The 26,586-nt window shown below is 49.3% G+C and overlaps 1 protein-coding gene across 4 annotated transcripts in view; it reads left to right on the forward strand.

Annotated features, from left to right (window-relative positions):
• Positions 1 to 19,483: 19,483 nt before the first annotated feature.
• IL1RAP (interleukin 1 receptor accessory protein) overlaps positions 19,484 to 26,586 on the forward strand; it is a 106,131-nt gene continuing 99,028 nt past the window's right edge. For all 4 annotated transcript variants that reach the window (XM_075571041.1, XM_075571040.1, XM_075571038.1 and 1 more), the window contains exon 1: positions 19,484 to 19,665. The gene's annotated coding sequence lies outside the window, so the exon portion shown is untranslated. The remainder of the gene's footprint in view (positions 19,666 to 26,586) is intronic.

Below are 26,586 nucleotides of genomic sequence, written 5' to 3' on the forward strand. Positions count from 1 at the left end.
AAAGACTACTCGAAGTTACGAGATCTTGGAGACCTGCTGCAAGAACTGGAGTTCGCAAGGAAAGACCATTCCTTAATAGGTCTCAACGCCCTAGATTCAGCTCGTGGAGTGAGACCCATCCTGGAGAAGCTACCCTTCAACCTCCAAGAAAGGTGGCTTTCACAAGGTTCCAAATACAAAAGGGAGAAGCAGGTTGTCTACCCCCCATTCTCAGTTTTCTTGAGCTTCATTCGCGAAGCAGCAAAGACAAGGAACGACCCCAGCTTCATCTTAGGGGCGCAAACCACATCCAGCGCCAGCCACCCGAGGAACAAAAGGTCAACAGCAAGGTACAAGGACTCCAGAACACCCATCTCGGTCCACAGGACGGACGTGCCCCCTACGACCCACGCGAGTCCCAGCCAGACGGCCGACAGGGACAAAAAACCAAGGGACCTTAACAAAGAATGCCCTATCCACAAAAGGCCGCATCCACTTAACAAGTGCTTTGGATTCAGGATGAAACCCATAGAGGAGCGAAAGAACCTACTCAGGGAATGGGGAGCCTGTTTCAAATGTTGTGCTTCCACAACTCATTTATTCAAGGACTGCAAAGAAGCTATGAAATGCACAGAGTGCGATAGCGACAGGCACATAGCCGCTCTACACCCGGAAGCTATGAAGCCCAAAGCAAGCAAAGCCCCTAACCCTCCGACAAAGCAGGGCGGGGAGGAAGAAGTGGGAGACACCCCCCCCCCCCCCCGACGTCAGTAGCATCCAAATGCACAGAAGTATGCGGAGAAGGAAACGACGGTAGATCTTGCTCTAAAATATGTCTGGTAGCAGTGCACCCAGAGGGACAACCCCAAAGAGCAAACGGATGTATGCGATCATCGACGACCAGAGCAACCGATCGCTGGTCAGGTCAGAATTCTTCGATATGTTCAACATACAAGACAGTACTTCTCCTTACACTCTCAGAATGTGCGCAGGGCGAATGGAGACTACAGGGAGAAGAGTGAATGGCTACACCATATGCTCAATAGACGGCAAAGTGAGCATGCCCCTTCCCACACTCATCGAGTGCAATCACATGGCAGAAGATAGGACTGAGATCCCCACGCCAGACGTGGCGCGACACCATCCCCATCTAAAAACCATTGCCGATCATATCCCACCACTAGACGAAGATGCCCAGATCCTGCTGCTACTTGGCAGAGACATCATGAGAGCACACAAGATCCGCGAACAGCGAAATGGGGACCACAACGGCCCAAGCGCTCAAAGGCTCGATCTAGGATGGGTGGTAGTGGGAGAAGTATGCATAGACAGGATACGAGGACCCGACAACGTAGGCGCCCTACGGATGAACTTGTTGGAGAACGGTCGTATGTCCCACTTCAAACCTTGTCCAAACCACTTTCAGGTCCACGAGAAGCTCGAGACCAAAAGGAACTATGGAGACGTGCCTGTGGCAAGAAAATACCCCAACGACCTAGGGAGTACAGTGTTCCAGACAACAAAGGACGACGACAAACAGGCGCCATTAATGGAAGACAAAGAATTCTTGAGGTTAATGGATAAGGAGCTCTTCAAGGACGAATTGGGCAGTTGGGTGGCCCCACTACCTTTCCGCTCGCCAAGAAGACGCCTCCCAAACAACAGAGACCATGCTATGTCTAGGCTCGCTTCGCTCCGCCGTAACCTACAAAGGAAACCGGAGACCAAGGAACACTTTGTGGCCTTCATGCAAAAAATCTTCCACAGTGGCCATGCAGAGTCGGCGCCCCCACTGAAAGAAGGCGAAGAATGCTGGTACCTCCCGTCGTTTGGCGTCTACCACCCCCAGAAACCTGGCCAAATCCGAGTGGTATTCGACTCCAGTGCTCAGCATCAGGGAGTCTCCCTAAACGATGTTCTCCTCACCGGGCCGGATCTGACAAACAGTCTTCTGGGAGTGCTGATCCGCTTCCGCAAGGAACCTATCGCTGTAACCGCAGACATTCAACAGATGTTCCACTGCTTCCTTGTGCGAGAAGACAACCGTAACTACCTAAGATTCCTGTGGTACCAAGATGACGACATAGAAAAAGAAATCACGGAGTTCCGCATGAAAGTACATGTCTTCGGGAACAGCCCATCACCTGCAGTGGCAGCCTACGGCCTCAGAAGAACGGCCCAAGACGGAGAAGCAGAGTTCGGGAAAGACGCCAGGAGCTTCGTCGAAAGAGACTTCTATGTGGACGACGGATTAAAATCAGTTCCCACTGAAGAAGAAGCCGTAGATCTACTCAAGAGGACACAAAAGATGTTAGCAAAGGCCAACCTAAGGTTGCACAAAATAGCTTCCAACAGTGCCACAGTGATGAAGGCGTTCCATGCAGATGATCAAGCACCAGATCTCAAGAATTTGGATCTGGGGACCGACACGCCTCCCATACAGCGGAGCCTAGGGATAAGCTGGAACCTTAAAACAGACACCTTTACGTTCCAGGTAGCCATCAAAGAAAAACCCTTCACACGTCGCGGAGTCCTGTCCACCGTTAACAGTCTCTACGACCCGCTAGGATTCGTGGCCCCTGTCACTATACAAGGGAAGTCTCTCCTCAGAGAAATGTCCTTCGAAAAACAGGAATGGGACACCCCACTACCTCCAGAAAAACGGAAAGAGTGGGAAACGTGGAAACACTCCTTGAAGGCCCTCGAGCAACTTCAAATCCCACGCCCCTATTCACCTATATCTCTCACCGCCGCACACAGCAAAGAGCTTTGTGTGTTCTCAGATGCCTCCACCAAAGCTATAGCAGCGGTGGCCTACCTAAAAACCACGGACGTGGATGGAAGTTGCCACATCAGGTTCATCCTTGGCAAAGCTAAGCTGGCGCCACAACCCGACCATACTATACCCAGACTAGAGCTGTGTGGTGCAGTGTTAGCAGTAGAACTGGCGGAGCTTATCGAGAATGAGATGGACAGCAAACCAGATGCCGTCAAACTCTACACAGATAGCAAGGTGGTGCTGGGATACATATACAACAAGAAGAGGAGATTCTACGTATACGTAGCTAACCGTGTAGAAAGAATCAGGAAATCAACTCAACCAGAACAATGGCACCACGTGCCCACAGATCAAAATCCCGCAGATCATGCCACCAGATCAGTACCCGCATCTCAACTGCAGAATACGTCGTGGCTCACAGGACCAACGTTTCTTGCGCAGCCTGCGGAAACACTACCAACCCCAGTTGGCGATTTTGAACTAGTGGATCCCGAAAAGGATACGGAGATAAGGCCCCCACAAGTATCCGTGGTACTCACCAATGTATCGCACAAAAACGCATTCGGATCACATCGATTCCAATGCTTCTCAAGATGGACGGCCCTTCTGCGAGCAGTAGCCCATCTCGGGCATATAGCCTCCACCTTCCGTCAGACATCAGATGATAAAACTACCGGCTGCCACGGCTGGCACATCTGTAAAGAGCTGCCCACCGTAGAGGAAATTACAAAGGCTAAGGAAACTGTTCTCAGTCATGTTCAAAGAGAAACGTATGCGGAAGAGATCAATTGCATTCGCGGAAAGAAGAGTGTTCACAAAAACAGTCCACTCTGGAAGTTGAATCCCTTCATCGACAACGATGGCCTCATGAGAGTAGGAGGCCGCCTCAATAAGTCCCAACTGAGCAGGGAGGAAAGCAACCCTCTCATCATCCCTGGCCGGCATCACATCGCCACTTTGTTGGTGCGTCACTACCACGAACAAGTCATGCATCAGGGACGACACTTCACTGAAGGCGCTATTAGGGCGGCGGGCATTTGGGTCGTTGGCATGAAAAGGTGCGTGGCCAGTAATCTCCACAAATGTGTTAGGTGCCGAATGCTGAGAGGCAAAAGCCAAGACCAAAGGATGGCGGATCTACCTGTCGACAGACTTAACACAGAACCCCCCTTTACCTATGTAGGACTCGATGTATTTGGGCCCTGGATGATCATCTCGTGTAGAACTAGAGGCGGACTAGCAAACAGCAAACGATGGGCGGTACTCTTCACCTGCATGAGCACACGAGCTATACACATCGAGGTTATAGAATCTATGGATGCTTCAAGCTTCATAAATGCCCTCAGAAGGTTCTTTGCCGTCAGAGGACCAGTTAAACAAATACGCTCCGATTGTGGCACCAATTTCGTTGGACACTAAAGACAATAGAAACAATAGTATCCAAAGATACCTGCGCGACCAAGAGTGCACGTGGACATTCAACCCCCCTCACTCCTCTCACATGGGCGGAGCATGGGAACGCATGATCGGAGTGGTTCGGCGTATCTTGGATTCTATAATGCTAAAAACCGATCTGACTCGACTCACTCACGAAGTGCTAACCACATTCATGGCCGAAATATCAGCAATAGTCAATGCTAGGCCCTTGATCCCAGTGTCAACAGATCCAGAATCGCCAAGTATTCTGACACCAGCAATGCTGTTAACCCAGAAAGTAGGGAACATCTCCACACCAGTCGAAAACTTCCATTCTAAGGATATGTACAAACGACAGTGGAGACAGGTGCAGTACTTGGCCAACACATTTTGGGACCGCTGGAGACGCGAGTATCTGGTGACACTTCAAGAACGCCACAAATGGCAAACAGTAAAACCAGATATCCAAGTGGGGGATGTGGTCTTGTTGAAAGATAAACAGGTGGCAAGAAATGAATGGCCCATGGGACTTATAATAAGAACTATCCCAAGCGAAGACGAAAGGGTTCGCAAAGTGGAAGTACGAGTGGCCCAGAATGGGATCGTTAAAACCTTCCTAAGACCCATTACAGAGACTATCCTTCTAATGCCCAAATCGGACTGTGATGGGGAAAAACTGGTTACCAGTGCCGTGGACTTTTAAGAGACATTGTGGTGCATCAAGCTAACCAAGAGCTACGCACCCACCTGGCTTCCCTTACTGGAAGGCCTGGCCAAAGGACTTTGATGCCAGTGGTACCAGCCGGTATCACATTGCTATGGAAATATGGACCTTTGCAGTATATTGTTATGTTGTATGTATTGCACATATGTTCCACATAGCTTGCCATATAGTGGTATCTACAGATACCAGACGGGGAGTGTTATGGAACAAGAGCCACATTTCTGACTCACCCCCCTCTCTCCTTTGCAGCTTCTGCCTGTCAGATTTTATTCTCAGCTGCATGGAGTCTGCAGACACATACTGTGCCTGTGTGGCTTGCAACAATGTTGCATTCCTTGCCTGCGAGCATGACATCAGTGAGCTGCTACAGCAGTTTCTGAGATCCTCACCAGAATGGGCTAGTCTGCCCCCCCTCCTGTTTGTTCAGACATGGTCTGCCCCTAGACTTTTCCTTTGCCCACACCGCACCTCACTTCCTTTTCAACCCTGGAGACAGTGAGTAAAGAACCTTTCTCTGTTTATAACCCTTGGTGAGGCCATCTCTTTTTACCGGTTTCTAACTAATAATCACCACTACACACCATCCACAAGTATCTGTACCCTGCTACCTTTTCCCAATAAAGTGGAGGAAATATTACAGGACTTGGAGTGATTTAAAAGGGAACTGTGTTAATGCTATCGGGAGCCATTCATACCAACGTGCCCTGGCTTCAGAATACATGCTATTGGAACTGGGTGATGAACTGCAACCGTATTTCATGAACTACTGGTCCCAGGTGCTTGAGAGCAGTTTGCAGGTACACATTTAGGGCACTGGCAGGGTGAGAACTGCTGGACTCCTTAGAATAGAACAGTCTTGGGTCTCTGGGCAATTTCCATCAAGGTCCTCAAATGAATAATATTTCCCCTCAATCTGTGCAATATACCATTTGTCACGAATAGCACACCTGTGAGCATGTCTTATATATATGACAAGGGTTAGTATACACAGCTAACTAGCTGACCCACTTTTCACCTTCCGCAAAGGTCCCTCAAATCAATAATATATATCCTGAATCCGTCACAATATATCTTTGATACGCTTCCACCACCAAAGAAATGATCAAAATATTAATTTGCTGAGTCTCTGGTCCATGTTTATTAAGAAAACGATTCACTTAACACTCAAAAATCTGTTGTAGCAAAATGTGTCTGACAATGTTACATAGTACATATGTAACATTGTCTCTACAAAAAATTGTCTCTACAAAGCGTGCAACAGTTAACAGCAGAGCCCAAAGGATTAGTTACAGAAAAAGATTACAAGAACATACCGTATTACATGCAGACAGTTCCATAAAATAAAAAGATTAATAATCAGAATGTTCCTGTTATGTTACCACAAGTATCAGGTTCTTCCCAGAGAGGTCACTGGAGTAGGAAAGATGAGAATTCATGTGACTGATCCCAAAACACACCACTGTTGAATTCTGATTCATAATCCCAGGTATAAGGTTTATATTCTAAATTCACTCAATTAAAACAACATAAGCTCACCATTCAGGGCGTGGTCTCAATCTCCTCCTTTCATCAATGTCTCTAGATTACATTTTTACGACGTGAAGGAAGAAACCCTTTCTTTTGACTTTTAAACTTTACCCAAACCTGTAGGCTGTCATCTTGGCCATCCTCTCCCCCCAATATTTCATAGATCCTCTGATGAATTCCTTTGAAGGTACATTTAAACATTTAAAAGGTTTACGTTCATTTTAGGGTTAGTATAGCCATATTTGAGGCCTGGTCATGGGCTGTTTCTTATTCTCTCTCTCTCTCTCTCTCTCTCTCTCTCTCTCTCTCTCTCTCTCTCTCTCTCTCTCTCTCTCTCTCTCGCTCTCTCTCGCTAGATTGATTAAAATACTTAATATCTCATGATATCATGACAGTTGGGATGTGACATGACTATACATGGCAGATCTTTCTGGCAACAAAATGGTTAAGGGGTAATTGTAATGACACTCCCTATAGGTTGTGATGTAAAGCAGCGGTGCGCAAACTGGGGTGCGCAAGATTGTTCAGGGGGGGGCGCAGCGGTTGTAGAGGCCCCACACTCTTCCTCCACGGCATTTAAATTAATGCCAGGGGATCGCGTGAGGCCTCTGCAACTTCACTTACCTTCTCTTTGGTGACACATCACTATGGCAATGCAATGGGGTCATGTGACATGTTGGCATGGCAAAGTGACGTCACGTGACGCCACAGCGTCATTTGACACCGGAGAGACAGTAAGGGAGCAGGGAAGGAAGCAGGCAGGGGGGCATGAGCAGGGAGGGAAGCAGGCAGGGTGGCACGAGCTGGGAGGGAAGCAGGCAGGGGGGCATGAGCAGGGAGGGAAGCAGGCAGGGGGGCACAAGCAGGGAGGGAAGCAGGCAGGGGGCCACAAGCAGGGAGGGAAGCAGGCAGGGGGGCACAAGCAGGGAGGGAAGCAGGCAGGGGGGCACAAGCAGGGAGGGAAGCAGGCAGGGGGGCATGAGCTGGGAGGGAAGCAGGCAGGGGGGCATGAGCAGGGAGGGAAGCAGGCAGGGGGGCATGAGCTGGGAGGGAAGCAGGCAGGGGGGCACAAGCAGGGAGGGAAGCAGGCAGGGGGGCACAAGCAGGGAGGGAAGCAGGCAGGGGGGCACAAGCAGGGAGGGAAGCAGGCAGGGGGGCACAAGCAGGGAGGGAAGCAGGCAGGGGGGCATGAGCAGGGAGGGAAGCAGGCAGGGGGGCATGAGCTGGGAGGGAAGCAGGCAGGGGGGCACAAGCAGGGGTGGAAGCAGGCAGGGGGGCGCAAGCAGGGAGGGAAGCAGGCAGGGGGGCGCAAGCAGGGAGGGAAGCAGGCAGGGGGGCATGAGCTGGGAGGGAAGCAGGCAGGGGGGCATGAGCTGGGAGGGAAGCAGGCAGGGGGGCACAAGCAGGGGTGGAAGCAGGCTGGGGGGCATGAGCAGGGAGGGAAGCAGGCAGGGGGGCACAAGCAGGGAGGGAAGCAGGCAGGGGGGCATGAGCTGGGAGGGAAGCAGGCAGGGGGGCACAAGCAGGGGTGGAAGCAGGCAGGGGGGCGCGAGCAGGGAGGGAAGCAGGCAGGGGGGCACAAGCAGGGAGGGAAGCAGGCAGGGGGGCACAAGCAGGGAGGGGAGCATGAGGTGGGAGGGAAGCAGGCAGGGGGCACAAGCAGGGGTGGAAGCAGGCAGGGGGGCGCAAGCAGGGAGGGAAGCAGGCAGGGGGGCACAAGCAGGGAGGGAAGCAGGCAGGGGGGCATGAGCTGGGAGGGAAGCAGGCAGGGGGGCACAAGCAGGGGTGGAAGCAGGCAGGGGGGCGCGAGCAGGGAGGGAAGCAGGCAGGGGGGCACAAGCTGGGAGGGAAGCAGGCAGGGGGGCACAAGCAGGGAGGGGAGCATGAGGTGGGAGGGAAGCAGGCAGGGGGGCACAAGCAGGGGTGGAAGCAGGCAGGGGGCGCAAGCAGGGAGGGAAGCAGGCAGGGGGGCACAAGCAGGGAGGGGAGCATGAGCTGGGAGGGAAGCAGGCAGGGGGGCACAAGCAGGGGTGGAAGCAGGCAGGGGGGCGAGAGCAGGGAGGGAAGCAGGCAGGGGGGCGCAAGCAGGGAGGGAAGCAGGCAGGGGGGCACAAGCTGGGAGGGAAGCAGGCAGGGGGGCATGAGCAGGGAGGGAAGCAGGCAGGGGGGCACAAGCAGGGAGGGAAGCAGGCAGGGGGGCATGAGCAGGGAGGGAAGCAGGCAGGGGGGCACAAGCAGGGAAAGATTGTAAATAATCAGTTCATACAGGTGTGTGTGGCTGAGGCTTTGTAAACATTTTTCTATTTTTGTTATTTCTGGACCAGAATATTTCTTGTCTGCAGAGGGAAGTTAGAGGTACAATCTTTGTGAGCTTGTCTCGTCTCCCTCGTACTTCTGTTACCAAAAATTAGATTGTAAGCCCTTGGTAATGCAATGTACACTGTCAGACAAATACAGAAATAAATGACAAGAGGTGTGCAGGAAGCATCACACCTAATAAAAGCAGCACAGCACAGCATTGTGTAAGACTATCGCGCAGCTGTCTCATTCTTTTTATTATTGGCATATATGGTACTCTAGTGAATAAAACCGGCATAGGCATTATTATTGCTTTGAAACGGTTATTGGCCACCTACCTCTTGCATAAAAAGAAGGGGCCTCGATTCAATCATGGGCTAAATTGTATATGACAAATAGGAATTTCATTATAAAACGTTTTAAACAGCTGTGAGTAAGTGGCAGGCTAGTTGTAGCCATGACAGTTGTGTAAAACAGTGAAAATATTCTTGTCTGACAACCATGCACACGATTCCTGTTGGGTAGAACCAATAAGGTACCAAGCAGAGCAGCCCAGAATTATCTTCATGGACAATGTCACAATTCATGATAAATACTCAAGTATTATATGTATCACAGAGGATCTGGAAGATGAATGTGACTTAAATGAAAGATTAAACTTAATTTGTGTGGGAGGAAGACAAATCGTACATTTCATCTCTGTTATTGTTCCATTTTCTCTCCCTCAGCACTAACAGCACTAACAAGAAAGGACAAGCCTAACATTTTGTGCACCATGTAATTTGGATATTGCTACAGTTATTGAGAAAAAAAATCTTAGTTTAAAAAGGCTTGACCTTAATCTCCCCTTGGCGTGTTACTCCTGACAAAATACTTCCAATACTTGCTTAAAAGAAGAGCTTGTGTTAATCTGTGTGTTGATAAGCAGAGAACAGCTTAAACTCTTATCTTCACTCGCATTCTCATGATGAAAACACAAAACAACTATATCATAATGGGGCAGCAATCAAGATATTAACTCTACCATGCAACAAAAAACATGGCTTTGTGTTTAACTCCTTCGGGGCTGGAAGGGGCCAGCAATGTGCTGATGAGATACAAGTTCCTCCAGTACAGGAGTGGATGCATTGTAGCATCGCTTAGTCAGTTTGGCCCTATGTATTATCCTATAGTGGGACTGGTTATCGGACTTGACATTTAGAGCCTGCACCATATAGTATCTCACAAACGTTTTCATGAAGTCGGACTTGGCCTCGGGCATGGTCAGCGCTTAGCCGCTGACCCGCGATGAGGCGCGCTGCTGCTCGGCAGTGAGTCCCTGCAGCCGCAATGAGATCGGCTTTAGCAGGGGCTCGTGCACGCTTCCGCACGCTTGCGGAAGCGCGTGTCTTAACAAATCTTTCATTTCGGCTCTCACGGGAGCGCAGGGCCGGTCACGTGAGCGGTTCGCCCAATGAGGGCGAACCAGCTCCGTGACGTCACTGCCCCCCCCCCCCCCAGACACGCGCACGGACGGCACGCGCTCTAAGGCCAGGGAAAGCACCGCTTTCCCTCAGCGCGCCTCCGCACGGCTTCCATGTCTATGGACTAAGCCTAATAGGGAAGCAGAGCACAGAGCTTCACTGGCACCGGAGAAAAAGGAGGAATGGAAATTCACAAATACATGCAAAGACTAACAATATTTATCTATATATCTATATCTATCTATCTATCTATATATATATATATATGAACAACAAGATCCTAATATAAGGACCCTTGGTTCGGTTATTTTTATTTTTATTTTTCTATTTTTTCATTTTTCATTTTTTTCATTTTTTCGTATTTTTTATATTATATTATCATTCATTTTTCCAGGAGGGGATCCATTTGTGTGGTATTAGAACATTCATGACACTCACGGCTTATTTGTAGTATTTTTATTGATTTATTGGTATAGCATTATTATCAGCAGCTTTTAACCATCAGCACATATAGCATTTTATCATCCATTACATTGCGTGTGTTTTTATTAGTGTGAGTCAATCAGCCATTACATTATTATTATTATTATTATTTTTCTGTCTCATGCCAGTTCTACATTGTTGACTCAAAATTAGCAACTATTTCACAGACACCAGTGTCAGTTTACACCTGAGGAGCGCAGTCTTTTTCTCTTTATATATCTATCTATATATAATCAAAAAATAAATAGATGATACCGTTCTGTGGCTAACGAAATGCTTTTATTTGTGCGAGCTTTCGAGATACACTGATCTCTTCTTCCGGCGATGTTACAATGAATGAAGCAAGCAAAGGATATACTTAAAAACAGTGTCTCTTGGAATGTTATCTGTGCTTGTCCTTCCCCCGTTGTGGATGAGATTTATGGCTAGAGGTGTTAAATGGTTCCTGAAAGTAAGTGATGTAAGAGTGTGTGTGTATCTGTGTGAATATAAATGAATGGAGAGCCCACAGTATATACAATGCCATAAATTGTTTATGGCGATGTTTATTTAGCTGTTGGAATCATGGTCTGCTTTGCAAACATATGAAATCTGCAAGAGGTTTGTATAACCACTGCAAATCGTTACCCTCAGTACACTACATCAGTTTGCTGGGGGTGGGGGGGGGGGGGGGGTCTGGGGGAGGGGAGGGAACAAAAGATACATATCCCTTAATGAAAAATGTTAGCCTGGAACAATATCTTTATATACAGTAGGTATGCAGCCAGTACTAAAGTCCCAGGTAATATTACTTGTGCATCAGTACTCTGCTTAATAATACCAAGAAATGACAAAGCAGAAACTGGATTTAAAGCAGCAGCGTTAAGTATTATACAGTAACAATACTGTATCTATGCAGGACATGTGTTTACACGCAAGTGTTCTCTGTCTTTGAAATTGCAAGAAGGTGATTTCCTCCACCCATAAAGTCTGCTTCATAGCTTGTGTAGTTAAATAGAGTGTGGTTTAAACACAGGAGCCATATTCTGAATGGAAAGATTGCTACACAGCAGGTGGTGACAAATTTGTAGGAAAAGTGAGAGGAAACGGCGTCAGCGATTCCCCTATTGCAGCAACCGGACAAGATTCATAAGAATGGCCCAGGAAAGTTCCCAATGGCAGCCATCTTTAATGAGCACACCACTGATATTCTGACTTAAAACATTACTAGGAATACCAGAGGACGTGTTTTCTTCAGTAGCTGAATAATACATGTAGCTGAGCACTGCACTGCAAGTCCTTCCGAACATGGAGGGGTTCAAATCAGACTCAAACTTGTTGCTCAATTTCATTTCCACCAGCTTTATTTCTGCGGCCTTATTTATAATCAGTAAGATGGTACTGAGTACCGCTGAGTACCACAGAGTACCACTGGGTACCGCTGAGTGTCACTGCCTTTACACAACTACATGTAAGATTATGCATAAATAAAACGTGACCTTCAGTAGTTGCTCTGCGGTAATTAAACACTAGTTTTCTCCGCCATTTTTATGTTGGTTAAGCAGAACTTGTATAGCACTGTGCAAACGATCCGGAACCAATACACACAACTAAATCCCTGGAGTAGCAGCGTTTAGAAACGTGATGTATGGACCGTGAGCTTCAAAGTTTCACAGATATTGATTCCCGTGTTAATGTCGGAGGGGTTGTTACTGCGGGCTCTTCCCATGTTAATGTCGGAGGGGTTGTTACTGCGGGCTCTTCCCATGTTAATGTCGGAGGGTGTGTTACTGCGGGCTCTTCCCATGTTAATGTCGGAGGGGGTGTTACTGCGGGCTCTTCCCATGTTAATGTCGGAGGGGGTGTTACTGCGGGCTCTTCCCGTGTTAATGTCGGAGGGGTTGTTACTGCGGGCTCTTCCCATGTTAATGTCAGAGGGTGTGTTACTGCGGGCTCTTCCCATGTTAATGTCGGAGGGGGTGTTACTGCGGGCTCTTCCCATGTTAATGTCGGAGGGGGTGTTACTGCGGGCTCTTCCCATGTTAATGTCGGAGGGGGTGTTACTGCGGGCTCTTCCCATGTTAATGTCGGAGGGGTTGTTACTGCGGGCTCTTCCCATGTTAATGTCGGAGGGGGTGTTACTGCGGGCTCTTCCCGTGTTAATGTCGGAGGGGGTGTTACTGCGGGCTCTTCCCATGTTAATGTCGGAGGGGGTGTTACTGCGGGCTCTTCCCATGTTAATGTCGGAGGGGGTGTTACTGCGGGCTCTTCCCATGTTAATGTCGGAGGGGTTGTTACTGCGGGCTCTTCCCATGTTAATGTCGGAGGGGATGTTACTGCGGGTTCTTCCCATGTTAATGTCGGAGGGGGTGTTACTGCGGGCTCTTCCCATGTTAATGTCGGAGGGGGTGTTACTGCGGGCTCTTCCCATGTTAATGTCGGAGGGGGTGTTACTGCGGGCTCTTCCCATGTTAATGTCGGAGGGGGTGTTACTGCGGGCTCTTCCCATGTTAATGTCGGAGGGGGTGTTACTGCGGGCTCTTCCCATGTTAATGTCGGAGGGGGTGTTACTGCGGGCTCTTCCCATGTTAATGTCGGAGGGGGTGTTACTGCGGGCTCTTCCCATGTTAATGTCGGAGGGGGTGTTACTGCGGGCTCTTCCCATGTTAATGTCGGAGGGGTTGTTACTGCGGGCTCTTCCCATGTTAATGTCGGAGGGGGTGTTACTGCGGGCTCTTCCCATGTTAATGTCGGAGGGTGTGTTACTGCGGGCTCTTCCCGTGTTAATGTCGGAGGGGGTGTTACTGCGGGCTCTTCCCATGTTAATGTCGGAGGGGGTGTTACTGCGGGCTCTTCCCATGTTAATGTCGGAGGGGGTGTTACTGCGGGCTCTTCCCATGTTAATGTCGGAGGGGGTGTTACTGCGGGCTCTTCCCATGTTAATGTCGGAGGGGGTGTTACTGCGGGCTCTTCCCATGTTAATGTCGGAGGGGGTGTTACTGCGGCTCTTCCCATGTAAATGTCGGAGGGGGTGTTACTGCGGGCTCTTCCCATGTTAATGTCGGAGGGGGTGTTACTGCGGGCTCTTCCCATGTTAATGTCGGAGGGGGTGTTACTGCGGGCTCTTCCCATGTTAATGTCGGAGGGGGTGTTACTGCGGCTCTTCCCATGTTAATGTCGGAGGGGGTGTTACTGCGGGCTCTTCCCATGTTAATGTCGGAGGGGGTGTTACTGCGGGCTCTTCCCATGTTAATGTCGGAGGGGGTGTTACTGCGGGCTCTTCCCATGTTAATGTCGGAGGGGGTGTTACTGCGGCTCTTCCCATGTTAATGTCGGAGGGGGTGTTACTGCGGGCTCTTCCCATGTTAATGTCGGAGGGGGTGTTACTGCGGGCTCTTCCCATGTTAATGTCGGAGGGGGTGTTACTGCGGGCTCTTCCCATGTTAATGTCGGAGGGGGTGTTACTGCGGGCTCTTCCCATGTTAATGTCGGAGGGGGTGTTACTGCGGGCTCTTCCCATGTTAATGTCGGAGGGGGTGTTACTGCGGGCTCTTCCCATGTTAATGTCGGAGGGTGTGTTACTGCGGGCTCTTCCCATGTTAATGTCGGAGGGGGTGTTACTGCGGGCTCTTCCCATGTTAATGTCGGAGGGGGTGTTACTGCGGCTCTTCCCATGTTAATGTCGGAGGGGGTGTTACTGCGGCTCTTCCCATGTTAATGTCGGAGGGGGTGTTATTGCGGGCTCTTCCCATGTTAATGTCGGAGGGGGTGTTACTGCGGGCTCTTCCCATGTTAATGTCGGAGGGGGTGTTACTGCGGGCTCTTCCCATGTTAATGTCGGAGGGGGTGTTACTGCGGGCTCTTCCCATGTTAATGTCGGAGGGGGTGTTACTGCGGGCTCTTCCCATGTTAATGTCGGAGGGGGTGTTACTGCGGGCTCTTCCCGTGTTAATGTCGGAGGGGGTGTTACTGCGGCTCTTCCCATGTTAATGTCGGAGGGGGTGTTACTGCGGGCTCTTCCCATGTTAATGTCGGAGGGGGTGTTACTGCGGGCTCTTCCCATGTTAATGTCGGAGGGGATGTTACTGCGGGCTCTTCCCATGTTAATGTCGGAGGGGGTGTTACTGCGGGCTCTTCCCATGTTAATGTCGGAGGGGGTGTTACTGCGGGCTCTTCCCATGTTAATGTCGGAGGGGGTGTTACTGCGGTCTCTTCCCATGTTAATGTCGGAGGGTGTGTTACTGCGGGCTCTTCCCATGTTAATGTCGGAGGGTGTGTTACTGCGGGCTCTTCCCATGTTAATGTCGGAGGGGGTGTTACTGCGGGCTCTTCCCATGTTAATGTCGGAGGGGGTGTTACTGCGGGCTCTTCCCATGTTAATGTCGGAGGGGGTGTTACTGCGGGCTCTTCCCGTGTTAATGTCGGAGGGGGTGTTACTGCGGGCTCTTCCCGTGTTAATGTCGGAGGGGGTGTTACTGCGGGCTCTTCCCATGTTAATGTCGGAGGGGGTGTTACTGCGGGCTCTTCCCATGTTAATGTCGGAGGGTTTGTTACTGCGGGCTCTTCCCATGTTAATGTCGGAGGGTGTGTTACTGCGGGCTCTTCCCATGTTAATGTCGGAGGGGGTGTTACTGCGGGCTCTTCCCATGTTAATGTCGGAGGGGGTGTTACTGCGGGCTCTTCCCATGTTAATGTCGGAGGGGGTGTTACTGCGGGCTCTTCCCATGTTAATGTCGGAGGGGGTGTTACTGCGGCTCTTCTCGTGTTAATGTCGGAGGGGGTGTTACTGTGGGCTCTTCCCATGTTAATGTCAGAGGGTGTGTTACTGCGGGCTCTTCCCATGTTAATGTCGGAGGGGGTGTTACTGCGGGCTCTTCCCATGTTAATGTCGGAGGGGGTGTTACTGCGGGCTCTTCCCATGTTAATGTCGGAGGGGATGTTACTGCGGGCTCTTCCCATGTTAATGTCGGAGGGGGTGTTACTGCGGGCTCTTCCCATGTTAATGTCGGAGGGGGTGTTACTGCGGGCTCTTCCCATGTTAATGTCGGAGGGGGTGTTACTGCGGGCTCTTCCCGTGTTAATGTCGGAGGGGGTGTTACTGCGGGCTCTTCCCATGTTAATGTCGGAGGGGGTGTTACTGCGGGCTCTTCCCATGTTAATGTCGGACGGTGTGTTACTGCGGGCTCTTCCCATGTTAATGTCGGAGGGGGTGTTACTGCGGGCTCTTCCCATGTTAATGTCGGAGGGGGTGTTACTGCGGGCTCTTCCCATGTTAATGTCGGAGGGGGTGTTACTGCAGGCTCTTCCCATGTTAATGTCGGAGGGGGTGTTACTGCGGGCTCTTCCCATGTTAATGTCGGAGGGGGTGTTACTGCGGGCTCTTCCCATGTTAATGTCGGAGGGGGTGTTACTGCGGGCTCTTCCCGTGTTAATGTCGGAGGGGGTGTTACTGCGGGCTCTTCCCATGTTAATGTCGGAGGGGGTGTTACTGCGGGCTCTTCCCATGTTAATGTCGGAGGGGGTGTTACTGCGGGCTCTTCTCGTGTTAATGTCGGAGTGTTGTACAGAAACCTGGAACCTTCAATGTGTTACAGCCAATGAACTCGCCATTAAAATGTTATTTGTAAACTCTATCCAATCTGATTCATGCTGGAAAAGCTACATGTGTACAGCGAGAATGAGATCACGCCTGCGCCTCCTCAGAGACGGTGCTAGACTGTCGTGTTAATATGTTACGGATCCGAATTACAGACAATAAAACCTTTTCAGCGGTAACAGGGCACAGAATACAATACGTTGTTACCTTGTTATCATTTTGGTTTCATTGAAACTTTTTTTTTTTCCCCAAACATTTTTTATTAGGCATTGATACATCACATTACAGGTATTGTAAAATTCTCTTGACATAATACCGTAATAAATATTTTTCCTTTTTTGGGTAACTGGGGGGTTGGAAGAGGAGAGGGGGCACTGAATATCCACCCGAGGGTATGGTAGTTTCATTGAAACCTTTAACGACTAGTTGCTGATGATAAATAAGTCTGGGCCTCGCTCTAGATAACTTTATCGTTTACAATGCTGAACATTGACATTTTATTCAGTAACAAATGATCTATTTTAACATTTTAGTAGAACCAAGCGGGATGTAAACAGGAACTATTCTCGTTGCCTCTGACAAGGCAATGAGGCAGCATTACTTCTCAACCAAGTAATATCACTAATGGCGATATTACTCTGACAAACCCCACTGACATTGCAAATGCATTCAATGATTACTTTGTGGGGTGTGCCACTAACTTATTAGCGAAACGCAGCCCAAACCACAAACCTGAATCTCATCCTGGGAGTACCCCTATAGTCCCACCCCCTCCCAACACTGCCCACAATTTTCAATTTGGCCCAGTATCTGAAGGGGAGATTACACAAGCGCTCCTCAAACTAAACCTAAGCAGCCAATGTAGACCAGACTTGCTACAATCTAGGTTCCTATGACTTGGTGCCCCAGCCATTGCCAAACCAATTGCTTCCTTAGTCAACTCTATCCTGTCTGCAGGCCATATCCCTAAAACCTAGAAAACTGCCAGAGTTGTCCCAATCTTCAAAAGTGGGGACAAAAACACTGTCTCAAACTACAGACCAATCTCACTTCTAGCAATTCTATCCAAAGTCATGGAAAAATGTGTCCACTCCCAATTAAACGACTACTACACCAAGACAAATTTCCCTAGCCAATTCCAATCTGGCTTTCGTCCCAAACACTCCACTGTAACTACCCTGCTAAAAGTTTGCAATGAAATCCAGTGTGGAATGGAACAGGGACAACTCACTGGTGCAGTATTCCTAGATTTTGCAAAGGCTTTTGACACAGTTGATCATGCTATCCTGCTTAACAAACTCCAGAGCTCTGGAATAGGGAAGCATGCTTTAAACTGGTTTCAGTTATACCTATCAGGAAGATCCCAACATGTGTCCATCACAGGCTCTAACTCCAACCCCCTGGATATCACCTGTGGTGTCCCGCAAGGCTCTGTTCTGGGGCCCCTACTCTTCTCAGTGTTCATTAATGATCTTCCCACAGCTTGAAAGGAAGCCTCAATACACATGTATGCAGATGACACAATCCTATATGCACACAGCCATAGCCTCTCTGACCTTCAACACATACTTCAGTCTGACTTTTTGAGACTCGAAAACTGGATTTCCCAAAACAAACTGTTTTTAAACACTGACAAGACTGTAACAATGGTATTTGGGACCAAGACTAAATTCTTAAAGCTTCCAGCGACTGACCTCCATATTAGAACCAACACTAACAGCACCCTAACCCCTGTCACTAGTTTTAAATACCTGGGCTTATGGTATGACTCCTACTTAACATTCGGAATGCACATTGATACCCTGACAACCAAGACCTATGCCAAACTAGGGGTACTTTACAGGAACAAATCCTCCCTAAGTCTCCTGGTCAGAAAGCGTATCGCACAGCAGATGCTAATGCCAATTATTCACTATGGAGACATAGTATATGGCTCGGCTCCTCAAACCCACCTTGGCAAACTTGACACCCTCTACAATTCAATTTGTCATTTTGTTCTCCAATGCAACTAAACACACATCACTGCGAAATGCTCAAAGAACTAGATTGGTCATCACTCGAGTCTAGGCGCAAAGTTCACCTTTCCCGTCTTGCCTTTAAATTCTTTATGGGCAAGCTACCCAGCTATCTGAACAAGCTCCTCACCCCTACCACATGCAGCACCTATCACCTGAGATCTGACTCCAAAAGACTGTTCATGGTCCCAAGGCTCAACAAAGTATCCGGACGTTACTCCTTCTCTTACCGTGCACCCCAAAACTGGAACAACCTACCAGAGACTCTCACATCCACCACCAGTTTAAGTTCTTTCAAATCTATGGCTGTCTCACATTTTAATCTGGTCTGTAACTGTTTCATTCGCATATAATATATAATATCTTTAACTGTGCATGCAATGTCTTGTATATAATGTATACCCTGCTCATTTATGTACCTGTATTTGTAACCATGTATTATTTGTCTTATCTCTGTGCCCAGGACATACTTGAAAACGAGAAGTAACTCTCAATGTATTACTTCCTGGTAAAATATTTTATAAATAAATAAAATAAATTTACTACAGTCTACACTTTCACTTCAGCATCATGCAATGCGTAGCCAGCTCACCTGGCAGCGAGAGGGTTAATAAAACCAGCAGCATTATCATTGCTTATTAAATAGCAGGTACACCAGGACTGGCCAACTCCAGTGCTCGAGGGCCACCAACAGGTCAGGTTTTCAGGATATCCCTGCTTCAGCATAGGTGTCTCAATCAATGGTTCAGACTTCGACTGCACCACCAGTGCTGACGCAGGGATATCCTGAAAGCCTGACCTGTTTGTGGCCACCCCATCCTTTCACAACCTGTGTATAAAAGAAATCAGGAAGGACCAATACTTTAATTGGACTTCAAGCACTACAACTATACATGATACCTATTATCAGTTCTGTGATTGGGGATGATGATAATAATAATAGTTAATAATAATAATAATAACAATGGTTTCCTGGGAGTGTTGGGGATGATGATAATAATAATAGTTAATAATAATAATAATAATAATATTGGTTTCCTGGGAGTGTTGGGGATGTGATTCATTATCTCAGTTACATTGTTCCAGGAACCAGCAATGAGTGACATTAAGTATCCAGCCCTGCAGCAGGCTCCACCCCCGCCCCGGAGCAGGGTGGAGAGATCCGCTGGCTCCGGCCCGTCAGCGAGACTGAACCAATGGGGCGGCGCGGGGGGAGGCGCTGCGGGAGCGGAGGGGAAGAGGCAGCAGCAGCAGGAGAGGGAGAAAGTGCCATGGAAAGTGCCTGGGAGACCCGCGGGTGCTGCGCCTGATCCGGGGGAGGCTGAGCACAGCCCGGGGGAGCCCTGCAGCGCCCGGGACCCGGGGAGCCTGATCACAGCCCGGGGGAGGCTGCGCTGCGGACACAGGTGAGCTTGGGACCCGCAGAGTGACACCTGGGGGAGGGGGGATGTGTGTTTGTGTGTGTGTGACTGAGGGGGTCTGTGTGTGTGTGAGAGAGATTGAAGAGGGGTGTGTGTGGGGGGGGGGGGTTTTGGGGGGGGTGGGGGGGGGGGGAGTGTGTGTGTGGGGGGGGGGAGTGTGTGTGTGGGGGGGGGGAGTGTGTGTGTGGGGGGTGTGGTGTGGGGGGGGGGGTGTGGTGTGGGGGTGGGGGGGTGGTGGGGGGGGGGGGTGGTGTGGTGGGGGTGTGTGGGGGGGGGGGGGGGTGTGGTGGGTGGGGGGGGGTGGGGGGGGGGGGGGGTGGGGGGGGGGGGGGGGGGTGGTGTGGGGGGGGGGGGTGGGGGGGGGGTGTGGTGTGGGGGGGGGGGGGGGTGGGGGGGGGGTGTGGTGTGGTGGGGGGGGGGGGTGTGGTGGGGGGGGTGTGTGTGGTGTGGGGGGGGGAGTGTGTGGGGGGGGGTGTGGTGTGTGGTGTGTGGGGGGGGTGTGGTGTGTGGGGGTGTAGTGTGTGGGGGGGGGAGTGTGTAGTGTGTGGGGGGGGGGAGTGTGTGTGGGGGGGGGGAGTGTGTGTGGGGGGGGGGAGTGTGTGTGTGGGGGGGGGGAGTGTGTGTGGGGGGGGGAGTGTGTGTGTGGGGGGGGGAGTGTGTGTGTGGGGGGGGGGAGTGTGTGTGTGGGGGGGGGAGTGTGTGTGTGGGGGGGGGGAGTGTGTGTGTGGGGGGGGGGAGTGTGTGTGTGGGGGGGGAGTGTGTGTGTGTGGGGGGGGGGGGGAGTGTGTGTGTGGGGGGGGGGAGTGTGTGTGTGGGGGGGGGAGTGTGTGTGTGGGGGGGGGGAGTGTGTGTGTGTGTGGGGGGGGAGTGTGTGTGTGTGTGGGGGGGGAGTGTGTGTGTGTGGGGGGGGGAGTGTGTGTGTGTGGGGGGGGGTGTGTGTGGGGGGGGGAGTGTGTGTGGGGGGGGGAGTGTGTGTGGGGGGGGGAGTGTGTGTGTGGGGGGGGAGTGTGTGTGTGTGGGGGGGGAGTGTGTGTGTGTGGGGGGGGAGTGTGTGTGTGTGGGGGGGGAGTGTGTGTGTGTGGGGGGGGGAGTGTGTGTGTGTGGGGGGGGGGGAGTGTGTGTGGGGGGGAATGTGTGTGTGTGTGGGGGGGGGGGGAGAGAGGGGCTATGTGTGAGAGACTTGGGTAGTCTGTGTGTGGAGGGGAAACTGAGGGTGTGCGTGTCTGTGTGTGGGGGAGAGACTGAGGGGTCCGTGTGGTTGGGGGGGGGGGACGGGACGTTGGGGGGCTTTGTGTGCGGAGATAGTAACATGCTAGCTACTAAATAATGAGACACTATACCAATGAGTAATACTCACTAAATAATGGGACTGTCTGCTTTGTAAAGAGACTGCCTTTTAAAGTGGGACATGCTGTAAATCAGGAGACTGTTTCTAAATCGCGAGACTCTCCACATGAGAGTGAGTCTTTTCTTAGTAATGACACTGTCTTGTAAAGAGTGACACTCTAAATAATGAGACTGTCTTCCAAGAAATGAGACTGTCTTCCAATGAGTGAGACTCACTACAAATAAATGACATGATGGTCACTGTATGAGCCCAAGACCCTACATTGTTTGTATGCAGATGAAGTGACCCTGTCTTCCTAAAAACGAGACTACCTTCTTATGGATGAGACATATTATTTCCAATGGCTGAGTGATGCTGCTCCGTCTGACAGTTTTCAATGTGTGAGATTCCTGAGACAAGACATTGCTTCCCAGTTTAAAATACTGTAAATGAGTAATACTGCCCCCCCTTGTTAATACTCACTCCTAATGAGTAATATTTGACAGTTCCGTCTTACCTGTTATTTCTGTATTTGTACCAGTTTCAAAATAGGAGCTGGATTCGTTCATAGCTGTCAAACACCCTGCTGGGTGACATCATTTAGTGAATACTGTGGATGAGGTTTCACTCCATTCTCATTGATGGAACAGATGAGTGGTACAGACTTTCAGTGAGTGGGACTCATTTAGAACGAGTGACACTTGACCATCTTGGACGATTGTCCATGGTTGGGGGTCTTACTCCAGATAGCCTGACTGTCCTAGTGTTTCAGCATCATGGCTAAACCTTCCTCTTTCCTTTAAAAGTCTGGAGACACCTGGTTGCCCCAAATGGAAGGTGTTACATGGCTGCCTCATACACAGGGAACCCAGAGGTTTGAGCATTTTTCAAGCCATTAATACGTAGCGTCCGAGTGCTGATTGTAGAACTGTGGGTGTTAGACATATCAGGGTTGATTTACCAGTTATTACCTTTCTAACAGATGGATGGTGCTGCAGCAAAGTGCTTTAATAATATTTCTGTCTCATAGTGCTGACATTATACATAGAATTTTGCCGAAGAACTTACAATCTAATTTTTGTTGCTTAAGGAGATAAAGTGACTTGTCCACGGTCACAACGAGCGCTAACACTCTATACTTTATTCCGAGCTGCGTGTGGAGTCGGGGGGCTTTGACGTTGGGGTATGATTTATAGCAGACTGTGACACTGGATGGATAAACACGTTGAAATGATGGAATGTATCACACATTGCAGGGGATTGCCAACACATTGCAGGGGATTGCCAGCACATTGCAGGGGATTGCCAGCTCATTGCATGCACTTGTGGCAGAGATTGGCTTGGAAGATCTCAAGGAGAAAGGATGCTAGAAACTGTGCTTCCAAAACCTGTTCTTGGGATTTATAGTCTACAGTGCTCTGGGGATATCTGCTGAGTATATATTTAATGTGTGTGTGTGTGTGTGTGTGTGTGTGTGTGTATATGTGCGAATATTCTATAACCCGGTGTGATGCCGCATCCCAAATAATGGATTGGAATCCCCTAGAGTGTGCAACATTTACACTCCTTTCTCACTAGTCTCCATTCAGTTTGTGATTGTGAGGGATGTGTCTCACACGGTGAGAGGGGTTCCTTCCTGGCTGCAGACTGTGTGTGTGTGTGTATTCGGGACTTGCAAAACAGGAATAGGGCTGAAGAAATCTCCTAAAGAGGTGGAGCACACAGGCAGATGTCTGGGTGTTTGGAAATACAAGCATGTCCTGTACGTAGCGAGGCTCTGATGCGAATACTGCACCATCCGAAACAGCCAGAGATGTAATCTCTGCTACATACAAGAAGCTGCAGGAGTTTCAGTGCTGTGGAAATAAGGCATGTCAGGAATCCATGTAACAACTGCACACAACTCTGCACTATCAGGTGATAGGAGGCAATATTCAGACTTTAAAGAGTCTGAAGTAGAGAAAATATGAGAATTCACTAAAGTTGCAGTGGGTGCATGAAGCAGCATCCCAGTCGCATTGGTGTAACGTGGCTTTGTAGGTTTTAGAAAAGAGGGAGTAAAACCCAAATATTGCGATTCATCTAAAGCACTAGGATGAGAAGGGGAAATGGACCAGGTGCTGCTTTCTGTTTCTTTACGCATTGGGATTAACCATTTCCTGGCTGGTGGCACACGCGTTGCACACGCGTTGCACACGTGTAAGTGAGCATACCGACCGCTGCACTGGGTCCTGGTTTCATTCTTCGTTAAGAAAGGAAAAGGCTGTAAAAGCAATAAAAAAAAGCACATGCTGTTAAATCCTCTGCTGGCATCTCTTCCCAGCGGGGAGCCAATGGGGACGCTCGCACACACCAGCAGAGCATTCTGATTGGCCGTCTGCTGTATAGAGATGTGACTTGCGAATTAGGCAACAGGACTTTTTTTGTCATTTTATAGATCTTTCTCTTATTTTAGAAGCTCCGATCTGAGAGCAATATTTGCAGGGAGCCTTTTAGGGGATCTTCAGTCGGCTCGTGTAACCGTCTGCGCCGGACTGCTGGGATCGCCAGCAGGAAATGGCGGTCATTCTCTGCAGTAAAGTGGTTAACCTTTGGTAGGGAAGGGGTTAATTTCAGTATATCTGCGAACCAGGGGCAAGAAAGCAGTGGCAAATTTAGCAATGGGAACTCGGATGTACTCCTCCTGTGATCGTGTGTGGTGGTTTTCGCGTGGTATCTTTGCCCTAGTCTGGCAGGCGGAAGACATTGATACAGAACAAAATGGTGGTGGTCATACGCATTTCTTTTAGTGACTGCTTGTAGTGATGTCGTTGTAGCAACAGGTTGGCGGGAAACTGCAAGTACGCCACGGCAGATTCAGTGTGTGATTGATCCTGCCGTTCTCCAATAAATATTACTGTCAAAGGGACACTTGAGTAATATTTTTATTTATGGAGAGACACACACAACATTTCGGTGTATTCCCTTCGTCGGGTACAAGCAAATAGTCCTATATTCGTTTCTTTGCATCCAAAATGTTGTGCTGTGTCTTTGCATAGATAAAACACGACTAAAATGTCACTATGACGACAGTAATATTTATGCGTGCGCCGCAGTATCAACCAGACTCCGATAAATAACGCCCAGGGCCGTTATTATCTTGCGACATCGTTGAAGGAAATCAAAAACAAGAGTTCAGCACGAAAATGAGATTGCAAGATTCTCGTTACTCCATTAATGTTGCTGACTCGTCACGTGACAAAGAGAATGGGGTCCTGTTTATCAAGGCTTAGCTGCAAAACGGGGGCAAAAATAGTAAAAAATATCTCCAGATTTGTCAGGGAAAAGGAATGTTATTCAAAGCTGTGGAATTTCCTCCTTTTTGATGAATATGGGGTCGTTTTGTGGCCGTACATTTTCCCAGTTTTGCAGCCTGAAGACTGATCACTGGGCCTTTGTTTGTAAAACTGAACTGACACGCAGATGTAGTTTTCGCCAAAGGCCTGCGACTGAAATAAACGATGCAAAACTACTCTCGGATTTGCTGATAAATATCACAGGTATATTTACATCTAAATAAAGTAACGAATGTGAATGACGACCATGGCACAAGGAACGCTTTCTAATAACCATATAAACTGACTGAAACACTCGTGGGGGATTTCCCTCTGCTGAGGGTCCCTGTTATCCGGTAAAATAAGCTAAAAACAAAATATATATGGGACGTGCCATTTCAAAATAACATGAATCTCAAATTGTGGTAGCAAATGTTCAGTGAGAAACCATATTTTAGGCATTCCCAGGGGGATGCGGTCACATGAAGCCTGGAACATGGTCTGTCCTGCTACAAAAAGAGAGGATACATCAAACCATTACTGCCAGAACTTTTCTACAACATGTTGTTACTTTGAATTGACGCATTATTTATATACTAGATTGTAAGCTCAGTCTCAGTTTATCTTAACATACAGTATATGTAACGAGAGGTAACTCAATGTATTACTTCCTGTTAAAACATTTTATAAATAAATATTGTAATCTTTTGTTTTATACAGTGTTAATGTGTGTCGGTGTGTCGGTGTGTGTGATTTATTTTTGATTTTTTCCACTTTGTCAGGAGCACTCCGCAGAGGCGAACACCCAACTTATTGTGCTATATCCTGTTACAAAGCCTTGTCCTTTTTATAGTCTGCCATATTTATACATATATTTTATATATCCCAGGACATGCCGCCCAGTTTGTAATGAATAATATTACATAGAAATGTAGGAAGCGCTCAACATTGCTGCCATAATACGCCATTTGTTCCCTTATAATTGGAATTCTGAAACAAACACCGACCCTAAGGTGTGGCCTTAGCGGTGACGCGGTATGTGTCCTTAGAGGTGGCGAGGTATGTGGCCTTAGAGGTGGCGCGGTATGTGGCCCCTGTGGCGCGGTATGTGGCCTTAGAGGTGGTGCGGTATGTGGCCCCCGCGGCACGGTATTTGGCCCCCGAGGCACGGTATGTGGCCCCCGCGGCACGGTCTGTGGCCCCGTGGCGCGGTATGTGGCCCTCGCGGTACGGTATGTGGCCCCCGCGGCGCGGTCTGTGGCCCTCGCGGCGCGGTATGTGGCCCCTGCAGCGTGGTATGTGGCCCGCGTATATTAGCCATACTGAGTGCCCTGCATTGAATCTCCCGGCCAGCTGATTCGCAGCACACACAGGAATACTGTCACAGCCGGAATTTATCATCATATCTCTCTTACTGATAGGAAATCTTTACCGCTGGAATAACCTGCGTCGCTCCCTGAGATGCCTTTGCCCTGTGTTTCTGTGGGTTGGCGCCGGTGGGGTCTGCTACATGTAACTCTCACACAGCAAACCCCCTCTCAATTTATAATTAGAGAACTGATGTCCTGCAACGTGATTAAGGGCAGATCTATTCTGCTGGAGCGGAATAATTGTTGGGGTAACTTGCTAGATAATCACTTCCCAAATACAACCGCAACGACTGAATATAAGTGATTCACAGTTCTAAATCAGAGGCCAACAATATATCGTTACCCCTACACTAGCGACACGTTTCACAAAGGTTTAAAGGGGAAATCTGTGATGATTTCATCATAAAATCTTTTTACAAATGGTTCCGGGTTTTCTGCAGTGATTCTTCCCTTTCTTTTATAAGCGTTACTATTTGCTTGGTTCTGGATGTTAGGGATTGTAAACCCTGCAGCGCTTTCTGTCGTCTTTGTTGTTCAATGTATTTATTAAATTGTTTCATGGGGTTAATAAGAAGTAAAAACACAGAGGGGGGGGGGGGGGACAGAAAACATAACTGTAATGTGTTTAAAACTGCTGTCCGAGCAATATCCTTCATCAGGGGTGCGCAAACTTTCTGCGCTGCGTCCCCCCCGCCCCTGCCTGCTGTCATCCTGGGTCGCACCCCCTCACCTCCTAATGTGGCGTCAAGTGACGCTGCGGGGTCATGTGATGTCACGTCTCCATGGCATCGGATGTGATTTGACGCCACGTAGCCATGGAGATGCGTGACTGAAGCCGATAAGTACGTTTACAGAGGCCTCGCGCTTTCAGCGCAGGGCTTCTGTAACCGCCGCG

This window comes from Ascaphus truei, chromosome 14 (genome assembly GCF_040206685.1).
Source record: "Ascaphus truei isolate aAscTru1 chromosome 14, aAscTru1.hap1, whole genome shotgun sequence".
NCBI classification, from domain to species: Eukaryota; Metazoa; Chordata; class Amphibia; order Anura; family Ascaphidae; genus Ascaphus; species Ascaphus truei.